The sequence below is a fragment of the Rhincodon typus genome, chromosome 3 (genome assembly GCF_021869965.1).
Source record: "Rhincodon typus isolate 14 chromosome 3, sRhiTyp1.1, whole genome shotgun sequence".
Lineage (NCBI taxonomy): Eukaryota > Metazoa > Chordata > Chondrichthyes > Orectolobiformes > Rhincodontidae > Rhincodon > Rhincodon typus.
This window is the reverse complement of record NC_063334.1, coordinates 78,584,038-78,595,535: the sequence shown is the minus strand read 5'-3', so window position 1 is coordinate 78,595,535 and position 11,498 is coordinate 78,584,038.

The following is an 11,498-nucleotide window of genomic DNA, read 5'->3' as shown; positions in this document are numbered from 1 at the left end:
TTCCTCTCCACCTATCTTCTCCTCTATCCATCTTCTATCTGCCTCCCCCTCTCTCCCTGTTTATTTCAGAACCCCCTTCCCCTCCCCCATTTCTGATGAAGGGTCTAGGCCCAAAACGTCAGCCTTTCTGCTCCTATGATGCTGCTTGGCCTGCTGTGTTCATCCAGCTCTGCACCTTGTTGTCAGGGAAGGAAAGCTGTTGTTTTTACTCATGTGGCTCCAAAGTCACAGCATGAGGTTGATTTCTAACTGCCCTCTGAAATGGCGTAACAAGTTATTCAGTTCAAGAGCCAGCAATGCTGATATCACATAAAGGAATTAAAAATAAATGGGCATTTATCACTCGCTCATGAAATCTCATCTAGCCATTGACGGCTTGTGCAGAAAATTAGACATTTCTCTTGATGTCAAAAATCTAATTTTTTCATTCTGACTGTATTTTCCCAGCTGTCTCATCATTGCCTACATCATCTAAAGGCTGGGAAAATTTAGGCCACGGACCTTACTTTAATAAAAGGAGTAAGAACGGATCATCATTCCTTACACATTCCAGCCAATTTTCCTTTTGACTGAAGATAAAACAGGACAAAATTGGTTTGAAAAGCTGCACACATACTCAACGATTCTGATGTAAATTAGAGGGAGGTTTCCATATAAATAAATTAATGCTGCTTTAAAATAAAAAGAGAACAGGAAAGAATTGAAATAGCAGGGACATTGCAACTACAAAGAGAAGTTGCATTTCCATGGCAGCTTTAAGTCAAACTCTGTATCAGGATTTTTTTTTATTTCTGGTATCAAGCTCAGGAACATGGGATATATAAGAAAGGAAAATGCTATTGCAGTATACCTTACCAGATCCGGTGTCTGGAAAACAATTTTGCACAATACTTCGCAACCCCCTTTTTCAAATTTTAAACAAACTGCCACAAGGTTGAGAGCACTCCACCAGAACTTACACAATGAAGAACATTAATCAATTATGTTTTCAGTTGTTTGAAAGGACTTATTGTTTCTACCAGCTGACACCAACAGGAATATATTTACTTCTTTAGGTTAATTATGCCTCGAGAACAGGAAATGCATGCTTGTGGATACCCAGCAAAATATCTGCTGAACAGTGTGATCTCATGATACTTGTAGTGGGGAGACAAAGACCATGAATACAGTTTAGCTGTTAAAGTAACTAAGTACTAAATTCTTATGCTTCAAGATGTTTCCAAATTGTGATGGATAATTCAGCAAGAGTTAATGATACCTTACATCCAAACTGTCACCAAGGCTCTGCTAAACATACACACCACTAATGAACATGAGCATCAAGCAGCACAAATTTAAACAGCAAGATTATTTAAAATTGATAATTTCACGGTCAGAAATCGCACAACACCAGGTTATAGTCTAACAGGTTTATTTGAAAACACAAGCTTTCAGAGGGTAGGGGTTATGCTCCGAAAACTTATGTTTTCAAATAAACCTGTTGGACAATAACCAGGTGTCATGTGATTTCTGACCCTGTCCACCCCAGTCCAACACTGGCACCTCCACATCATGAGAATTTCACAAGCATTATAGATTGTAGCCCTTCAGCCCTACTAAAATAGAAAGGGATATTACTCTAGCAATGCACGGTTCAAATGTAAATCAACATGAACGTTTTCCCTGTTTGTGATCTGTTATGCTGCAAACTCTCTATCCTTAAATTGTCCATCATCCGACAGTCGAGGTGGATGGCTCCTGGGGTATTCTATTAATCCTCTTTCATGTGACACCAGTTCTCAGTCCAACCAATATTGATTTTTAGAATTTTTATGTTGAAGAGTATTAGAACATAGCCTTAACTAAAACCAAGTTTATCATCAGACTATAAGACATAGGAACAGAAATTAAGCCATTCGGCCCATCGAGTCTGTTCTGCCATTCAAACACGGCTGATAAGTTTTTCAAACCCATTCTCCCATTTTATCCCTGTAACCTTTGATCCCCTTGACAATTAAGAACCTATCTATCTCTGTCTTAAATATGCTCAATGACCTGGCCTCCACAGCCCTCTGAGGTAATGAATTCCACAGATTCACCATTTAAAGAGTTTGAGAAGATTTGTAGCTTGGGTTGTGGTAAGGTTGGAGACATGCTTGCCAAACAGTTCTACAGGGTCTTCCCTTTACTCTAAGGCTGTGCCCTCCGGTCCTAATGTCTCCTGCCAATGGCAACATCTTCCCAATGACCACACCGTCCAGGCTGTTCAGTGTTCTGTAAGTTTCAATTAGATCTCCCCTCATCCTTCTAAACTCCATCAAGTATAGACCCAGAGTCCTCAAACGTTCCTCATATGTTAAGCCTTTCATTCCTCGGATCATTTTTGTGAACCTTTTCTGGACCCGCTCCAGGGCCAGTACATCCTTCCTGAGGTATGGGGCCCAAAATTCCTCACAATACTCTAAATGTTGTCTGACCAGAGCTTTACAAAGCCTCAGAAGTACATCCCTGCTTTTATATCTAGTCTTCTTGAAATAAATTCCAACATTATGTTTGTCTTCCTAACGACAGACTCAACCTGCAAGTTAACCTTAAGAGAATCCTGGACTAGGACTCCCAAGTCCCTTTGCACTTCAGATTTCTGAATTTTCTCCCCATTTAGAAAATAGCCCATGCCTCTATTCATCCTACCAAAGTGCATGACCTCACACTTTCCCACATTGTATTCCATCTGCTACATCTTTGCCCACTCTCCTAATCTGTCAAAATTCTTCTGCAGCCTCCCCACCTCCTCAATACTACCTGTCCCTCTACCTATCTTTGTATCATCCACAAACTTAGCCAGAGTGCCCTCAGTTCCTTCATCTAGATCATTAATGTAGAAAGTGAAAAGTTGTGGCCCCAATACTGACCCTTGTGGAACACCACTAGTCACCAGCTGTGAGAAGGACCTGAGAAGGACCCTTTTATCCCCAGTATCTGCTTTCTGCCAGATAGCCAATCTTCTGTCCATGCTAGTACCTTGCCTCAAACACCAGGGGCCCTTATCTTACTCAGCAGCTTCTTGTGCGGCACCTTGTCAAAGACCTTCTGGAAGTCCAGGTAGATAACATCCATTGGTCAGGCATGACCTCCCCTTGATGAAGCCATGCTGACTTTGCTCTATTTTACCATGCATTTCCAGGCGTCCAGAAATCGCATCCTTTACAATGGACTCTAAAATCTTACCAACAACCGAGATCAGGCTAATTAGACTGTAATTTCCAGTCTTTTGCATACTCCCTTCTTAAACAAGAGGGTTACATTAGTGATTTTCCAGTCCTCTAGCAGCCTCCTTGACTCTAGCGATTCCTGAAAGATCACCACTAACGTCTCCACTATCTCTTCAGCTATCTCCTTCAGCTATCTCCTTCAGAACTCTGGGGTGTAGTTCATCTGGTCCAGGTGATTTATCCACATTCAGACCTTTTAGTTTTCCTAGCACCTTCTCCTTGGTGATGGCCAGCATACTCATCTCTGCCCCCTTGACTCTCCTGAATTTTTGGGATATTACTCGTGTCTTCCTCCATGAAGACTGACAGAAAGTACTTATTCAGTTCCTCAGCTATTTCTTTGTTCCCCACTACTATTTTGCAGTGTCATTTTACAGTGGCCCAATGTCCACTTTTGCCTCTCTTTTGCCCTTTATATATCTAAAGTAACTCTTGCAAATTTTCTTATATATTATTGGCTAGCTCACCCTCATACTTAATCTTCTCCCTCCTATTTCTTTCTTCATTGTGCTCTGTTCATCGCTGTAAGCTTCCCAGTCCTCTGGTTTCCCACTGCCCTTGGCCACATTATATGCTTTCTCTTTTGCTTTTATGCTATCCCTGACTTCCCTAGTCAGCCATGGTTGCCTCATTGTCCCTGTACCATGCTTCTTTTACCTAGGAATGAATTTCTGCTGTGTCTCCTAAATTAGTCCCAGAAACTCCTGCCATTGCTGTTTCACTGTCTTTCCTGCTAGGGCCCTCTCCCAGTCAGTTCTGGGCGGCTCCTCCCTTGTGCCTCTGTAGTTGCCTCTATTCAACTATAATACCGTTACTTATTCCCCTTAAAATGCAGAGTAAATTCTATCATATTATGGTTGATTTTGTAAGAGATTTTCCATCTCAGTCCACCTGCAAATCAAAATCTGCCATGATCACTGTAACCTGGCCTTTCTTACACACCTTTTCTATCTCCTGGTGTATCTTGTCCCCAAAGCCTAACTACTGTTTGAACGCCTGTACATAACTCCTGTAATGGTTTTCTTTACCCTTACAGTTTCTCAGTTGTACCCACACAGATTCTACACCTGACCCTACTTCATTTCTTACTAACAAGGCAACCCCATCCCCTCTGCCCACTTGCCTGTCTTGTCATTAGGATGTATATCCTTGGCTATTCCACTCCCATTCCTGATCGCCTTGCAGCCATGTCTCCATGATGCCCACCATGTCATATCTGCCCATTTCAATCTGCGCCACAAGTTCATATATCTTATGCCTTCTCCTGCGTGCATTCAGACATAACACCTTTAGCCCTGTATTAACTGTCCCACTTCTCATTGTCACTCTTTTATCCAGTGTGCTTGAAGTTTGATTCCTAACCCCTTCCAAACACTCTGTCAGTTCTGAGGAAGGGTCACCAGACCCGAAACGTTAACTCCGTTTTCTCCTTCACAGATGCTGCCAGACCTGCTGAGCTTTTCCAGCAACTTTGTTTTTGCTCCTTATTTACAACATCCGCAGGTCTTTTGGTTTTTACTCTGTCCTATTTGTATCTGTGTTGGAGACTTTAGTAATCTCTCCTTTCTTTTCATTTTTTTAGTATTTTTCCATGCAGTTGATGTTAACCTGCTGCATTTTTTCCCTTTGGCCATTGTACTTCTTGAAGTTTTACCTTTTCTTCTCCCTCCCCCCTCTTTCTAGTTTAAAGTCCTGTTGACCACTCTACTTACCTTTTTCGCTTCAACATTGATCCCAGCGTGGTTCAGGTGGAGACCGTCCCAATGGTACAGATCCCTCCTGCTCCAATGCTGGTGCCAATGCCCCATGAAAAGGAACCCCTCTTTCCCACACCACTCTTTTAGCCACGTACTTACTTCCCTTATTCTCGCATCCCTATGCTGATTTGCACGTGGCTTGGGCAATAATCCAGAGATTATAACCCTTGAGGACGTGCTGTTTAATTTAGTTCCTAGATCCTGATAATCCCTGAACAGGTCCTCTTTCCTAATCTTGCCTAAGTTGTTTGTCCTAACATGGGCCACAACAACTGGATCCTTCCCCTCCCTCTCCAATATCCTTTCAAGCCAGTCAGACATGTCCCACATCCTGGCACTGGGCAGGCAACACACCATGCAGGACTCTTGATCCTGCTTACAAAGGATACTATCTATTCCCCTGATTATAGAATCCCCTACAAGTATCACTTTTCTTTTGTCTCCCCCCTCTCGAATGGTCTCCAGTGCCACGGTGCAGTGGTCAGTTGAGTCATCCTCCCTGCAGCCCTTTTCCTCATCCACACAGGGATCAAGTACCTCGTACCTGTTGGACAAGGTCAAGAGCAGAGGCTCCTCTGTTCCTGAATGCAGGATCCCTCTACCTGCCTCACTTGCAGTTCATCCTGCTGTCCCTGCCCACTGACGGAATTTGTGGTACTTCATCTACGAGGTGTGACTGCCTCCTGAAACAGAGCATCCAGGTAACTCTCCCCCTCCCAGATGTGCCACAGTGTTTGAGGCTCAGACTCCAGCTCATCAATTCTGAGCCAAAAATCGTCCAGCAACCAACACTCACTACAAATGTTGCCATTGTACTTCGCATTGGGATCAGCCAGCTTCCACATCATACAGCAACAACACATCAACTGCCCAGTCATCTCTACTTAATTAATTACTTTATTGGCTAGTTAATCCCTGGTTAGTTAATTTATTAATTTGTTTTGGAGAGTTTTTAACAAATCTCGGACAGATTTCCTACCAGCTAGACAGGTAACAGCTCTCCTGTTACATTACTTCTTTCAGTTTGGTTTGAGTTACTCTGTGTGCTCCTCCCTCTGACTCTGCTCCCTAGAAACAAGGCCGCAAATCCCCGAGGTAAGTTAGCTTTATATTCACTGTGCTCTGTGTGCTCCTCCCTCTGACTCCGCTCCCTGGAAACAAGGCCAAAGTGAGTACTTTGATTGATGTTAAAACAAAGTCAGTTGGAAAGCCAGACTAGCTAGAAAGCTAGCTCATCTAGAAGCAAGGATTCTTGTGCTTAGATGATTTTGGAGTTTGTATTGCATTATTGCCTAGAGAAAGTGTCACCTTTAATGATAACGTGATAATATCTTTCATGATATTCTATTCGAGAGATATTAGTATTTATGTAACCAATGAACAGTAGCATACAGGGAATCAGCCAGATGAATTGGGATTTAAAGTTGTAGTAAAATGGACATTCATTGTTGTTAACTGGTCATTGCTGTACCCCGTAACTGAGTTTTAATGTTGGGACTGTTAAGGTAAATTGGATCAATTAAGCAATGGAGCCACAAGGTTCATCAGAGTAAACAAAGAAATTTTACAAAATTAAAAACACAAAGCATGAAAAACATTCTTTCTTAAGACGTCAGTTGTATATTAGATATTTGAAATACAATTCAATTGTTAACATTCATTCAGAAGCCTATTGAAGTTATATTGCTTGATCATTAAAAAATCATAATATGAATGAAAAATTAACAATAAAATAAAATTGCATGATAAAAATCTAAATAATTAACTAAAGTGATGAAGAATGTAAAATTTCCTGCCACTCAAATGCAGCACCACCTTGCAAATTATCTTCTGACATGTCACTAGAAGTGGAGCTGGTTACTGGACAGTCCAAAAACTTACTGCTTGACATCAAGGACACGTTGACTAGGGAACAGGCTTGGGAGGAATGAAGTCTTTATCTAGTGTTTTGTCAAGATGACAGCCATCTTTTAGAAGCTGAGTTTGAAATAGTTTGATAAGAACACTTATATAGTCGAGGTTATCTTGGTGGTGTCTTCCTTGAAGGTGAAGTTTCCAAACTGAGATTCCCTGACCAGTAGCCCCATCTAAGTCAAACAGCAGCAGGAAGGTTATTAAAGTGATTAAAGGATATGGGAAGAAAATGGGAGCAGGCTATTGAGTTGGATGATCAGTTATTATCATATTAAGTGGTGGAGCAGGCTTGAAGGACCAAGTGATCAACTCCTGCTTCCAAATTCTATGTTTCTATGCTACAGACAAAGCTTATACTTTAAGATAACCTTCTTAATTCAATGTTTTATGCCAATTAATTTAAGAATAACTCGGATACTTAGCAAAAGTTGGAAGGTTAACTGGTTTGAGTACTGTTTCCAAGATTCATATACAAGCTAAGATTTATTGGACTTTCCATTTATTTCCAGCAAGTTGACTCTTCAAGTATCCTCCAACTATTCCACAGCTGGGCATTCCAGGTTCAACACTGGTGTCGCTACCATGGTCCCTTCTGGTAAGAATTCTAGTTTAAATAATCATTAGCTCTGAAGAATCTCTCTTTTCTCAGCTTGGCTACCCTTGGAAGTCCAACTCACTATGAAATGTCCTCCAGTTAATAAGAGTTTTAAACGCTTTTAACCAACACAGACAGAAATTTCAACTAAATGCTTGAAAGAGATGTTTCTTGTTGTAAGATTGATCTGAACTAAAAACTTTCTTGAGACAATAATACCTACCATCTCCCCATCCATATTATTGACTTCTTGGCGACCATGAGTTCTTTTGTCATTTATCTACCAAATGACTTGATCACATGATCAGTTACTGGAAACAAGATTCTTTAGCAGAAATCATCTCTAGAGAAACCTTGAAGGGATCATTCCTCCAACAAAAATGTATTTTTCCACCAAAAACTAATCACAAGGGCAATTAGGAACAGTCACTAAATTTAACTATTTCCATGTCGTCCACATCCATGATTTTAGAATTCAAAACCCCACACCCCCTTTCAAATGAGAATTTACCTTTTTTTTCTTTTTAAAACTGCCCTTGCTTTTATTTCTAGCACATTCATGCAAAATCTACTCCACAAATCTACCACCACATTAATTTAAAAAAGTATTCCCTAATTTATTTATTTTCTTTTGAAGCCCTTAAATTTAAATAGTACATTCTATTTTCAAATCTTGTGGATAACAGGACTTTCTTTCTGAATCACAGTCCTGGAATACCTATGAAATTATAAAGATTATAATTAAATTTCACATTATCTTTTTTGAATGTGAAATGTCGTTGTAGAAATTCTATTCTTCTAATTCCTTTTAAGTTCAGTAATCAACTATATAGACTTCCTTCAAGTATCTTTAATAAATTACTCTCTTTGTTGTAATTTGAAGGGAAAAAAAAACTGAAGGTAGTACTGTAGGTATGGCCTCAGCAGGATTTGGTACAGTCAAAAATAACACAACACCAGGCTATCATCCAACAGGTTTGTTTAAAAACACAAGCTTTCAGGGTCTCGCTCCTTCTTCTGGTGTTAGTGAGAAAAGTGGCATCAGACACAGGATTTATAGGCAAAAGATCAAAGGGTCTAGAACTGATGCAGTGTTGAATTGGCGTTAAGATGCAGTGTTAAGAAGGCTGTTAAATCTTTAATCAGTTAGAAAAGAGATGCAGGTTTCAATTGATTAATATGAAAGTCCCAGAATTTCTTTCAAGTCACTAACCTGAGATAACTAAAGTTTTTATCAGTATACCAGAGATGGCATCTCAAGTCAGACAATGCATTTTAGGTGTGAGGCCTTCTATAGAATGTGTCTGTGTTTTAACTTAGAGTCAGACTGGTTTTATTTTCAAAGTAGGAATTCATCAAATGCCACATTGACTAAGAATTGTATGCTTTTTGAACAAAATAGAACGTATCTACAATTACAAATCTGCAAATGCAAATTCATCCCATAGATTTATATGTGTATGTGTGTGTGTGTGTGTGTGTGTTTGTGTGTTTGTGTGTTTGTGAGGGAGAGAGAGTGTGTGTCTCGGAGACAAAGAGAGTTTGTATATGTGTGTTTGTGAGGGAGAGAGAGAGTGTGTGTGTAGGAGAGAAAGAGAGTGTGTGTATGTCTGTTTGTGAGGGAGACAGGGCGTGTGTGTGTGTGTGTGTGTGTGTGTGTGTGCACGCATGTGTGTGTGTGTGTGTCTGTGTGCGTGTGTTGGCGTGTATGTAAGAGTATGTGTGTGTATGAGTCTGTGTGTAAGTGTGTGTGTGTGTGTGTGAGACAGAGAGAGAGAGTGTGTGTGTGTGTGTGTGTGTGTGTGTAGGAGTGTACAGTGTAGTGTGGTCACCTGTAGTGCGACATGAACCCAAGATCCCGGTTGTGGCCGTCCTAATGGGTACCAAACTTGGCTATCAGCTTCTGCTCGGTGACTCTGTGTTGTTGTGTATCCTGAAGTCCGAGTTGGAGGACGTTTACCTGAAGATCCAAGGCCAAATGTGATTTTTTTCTTGTTTTGATTGTTATTGTCACATGTGCCAAAATACAGTGAAAAGCTTTGTTTATGAGCAGTACAGGCAGATAACAGCAAACAAAGGACATACAGATCAAAAAGACTTAGAGGCATGCAGGTTACATTCTGTATTTTGACTCGTCATTGTTAGATATCCATCCCACTAAAGTGGTGTCATCAGTGAACTTGTAGATGGCGTTTGTTCAGAATTTGGCAACAGAGTCGTAGGTGTACAGGGAGTACAGTAGGGGGCTGAGAACGCATCCCTGGGGGCCCCAGTGTTGAGTGTTATTGTGGAGGAGGTGCAATTACCTATCCTCATGTCCTTGACTGCTGAAGTGTTCCTCCACTGGGAGGGAACACCGCCGTCTCATTATTGTTGCGCGGTGTCCATTTATGCGCTGTCATAGAGTCTGCATGGTCTCACCAATATACCATGCCTCGTTCTATCCTTGCCAGCAGCATATGAGATAGACAACATTGGCCGAGTTACATGAGTATCTGCCGTGTATGTGGTGGGTGGTGTTCCCATATGTGATGGTAGTGTCCGTGTTGATGATCTGGCATGTCTTGCAGAGGTTGCCATTGCAGGGTTGTGTGGTGTTGTGGTTGATGTTGTCCTGAAGGCTGAGTAGTTTGCTGCGAACAATGGTCTGTTTAAGGTTTGGCGGTTGTTTGAAGGCAAGATCTGGAGGCATAGAAAAGATGTTGGCGAGGTGCTCATCGTCATTGATAATGTGCTGCAGGCTAAAAAGAACATGGTGTAGTTTCTCCGCTCTGGGGAAGTACTGGATGATGAAGTGTACCCTATCGACATATCCCATGTCTGTCTTCTGAGGAGGTAATTATGGTTTTTCGCTGTGGCATGTTGGAACTAGCGATTGATGAGTTGAGCATCATATTCTGTTTTATGAGGGTGTCCTTCAACACCTTCAGGTGTCTGTCTCGTTTTGTGTATGCATAGGCCTTGTCCTTAGGGGATGGCTTTTGTTTTTAATATGTTTTGGTAGAAACTAGAGAAGTGCAGCATCATGAGGTTATCCATGTGTTTGATGGAGATGCGTGTGTCTAAGAATGAGACTGATTCTAAGGAGTAGCCCACAGTAAGTTGGATGGTGGGATGATACTTGTTGATATCACTATGTCATTGTTCCAGTGATTCCTTGCCAGGAATCCAAAAGAAGAAAATGTTGTCAATGTGTCTGGTGTATAGTGTTGGTTGGAGGTCCTCTGCGGCAAAGAAGTCTTGTTCGAAATTGTGCATGGCTGTTCCGTGTGTCTGGATAATAAACTAATTGTCAAAAGTGAAGACGTTGTGGTCAAGGATGAAGCTGATGAGTTGTAGGATGACATCTGGGAATTGGCAGTTGGTGGTATTGAGCACTGAGGCAGTTGCCGCGATGATTTCGTCATGGGGGATGCTGGTGTAGAGTGCCAAAACGTCCATTGTGATAAGGAATGTTCTGGTTTGATTGGTCCATGGGTGCTGAGTTTCTGTAAGAAATCTGTAGTGTTGTGACAGAAGCTGGGAGATCCCTGTACAATGGGTTTCAAGATGTCCTCGTCATAGCCAGAAAGGTTCTTACACAGGGTCCCCATTGCCTGATACGATAGAATGCCCAGGTGTGTTGGCTTTGTGTATCTTCAGAAGGTAGTTCGGAAGAACATTCGGCCTCAGATCTTTGGGTAAAAGTCCTCCAAGGCAGACTTCCGGAGACTCAACAACACACAGTCACCAAGCAGAGGCTGATAGCCAAGTTTGGTACCTATGAGGCCTCAACCGGAATCTTGGTTTATGTCACACTACAGGTGACCCCAGCACATTATACACCCTTCTACAGACACTCACACACATGAACACATATACACACACTCTCTCACACAAATACACACACACACATACACACACACTCACATGCATGCACACATATACACACACTCTCTCACACAAACGCGCACACACACTTTCACACTCTCTCCCTCTCTC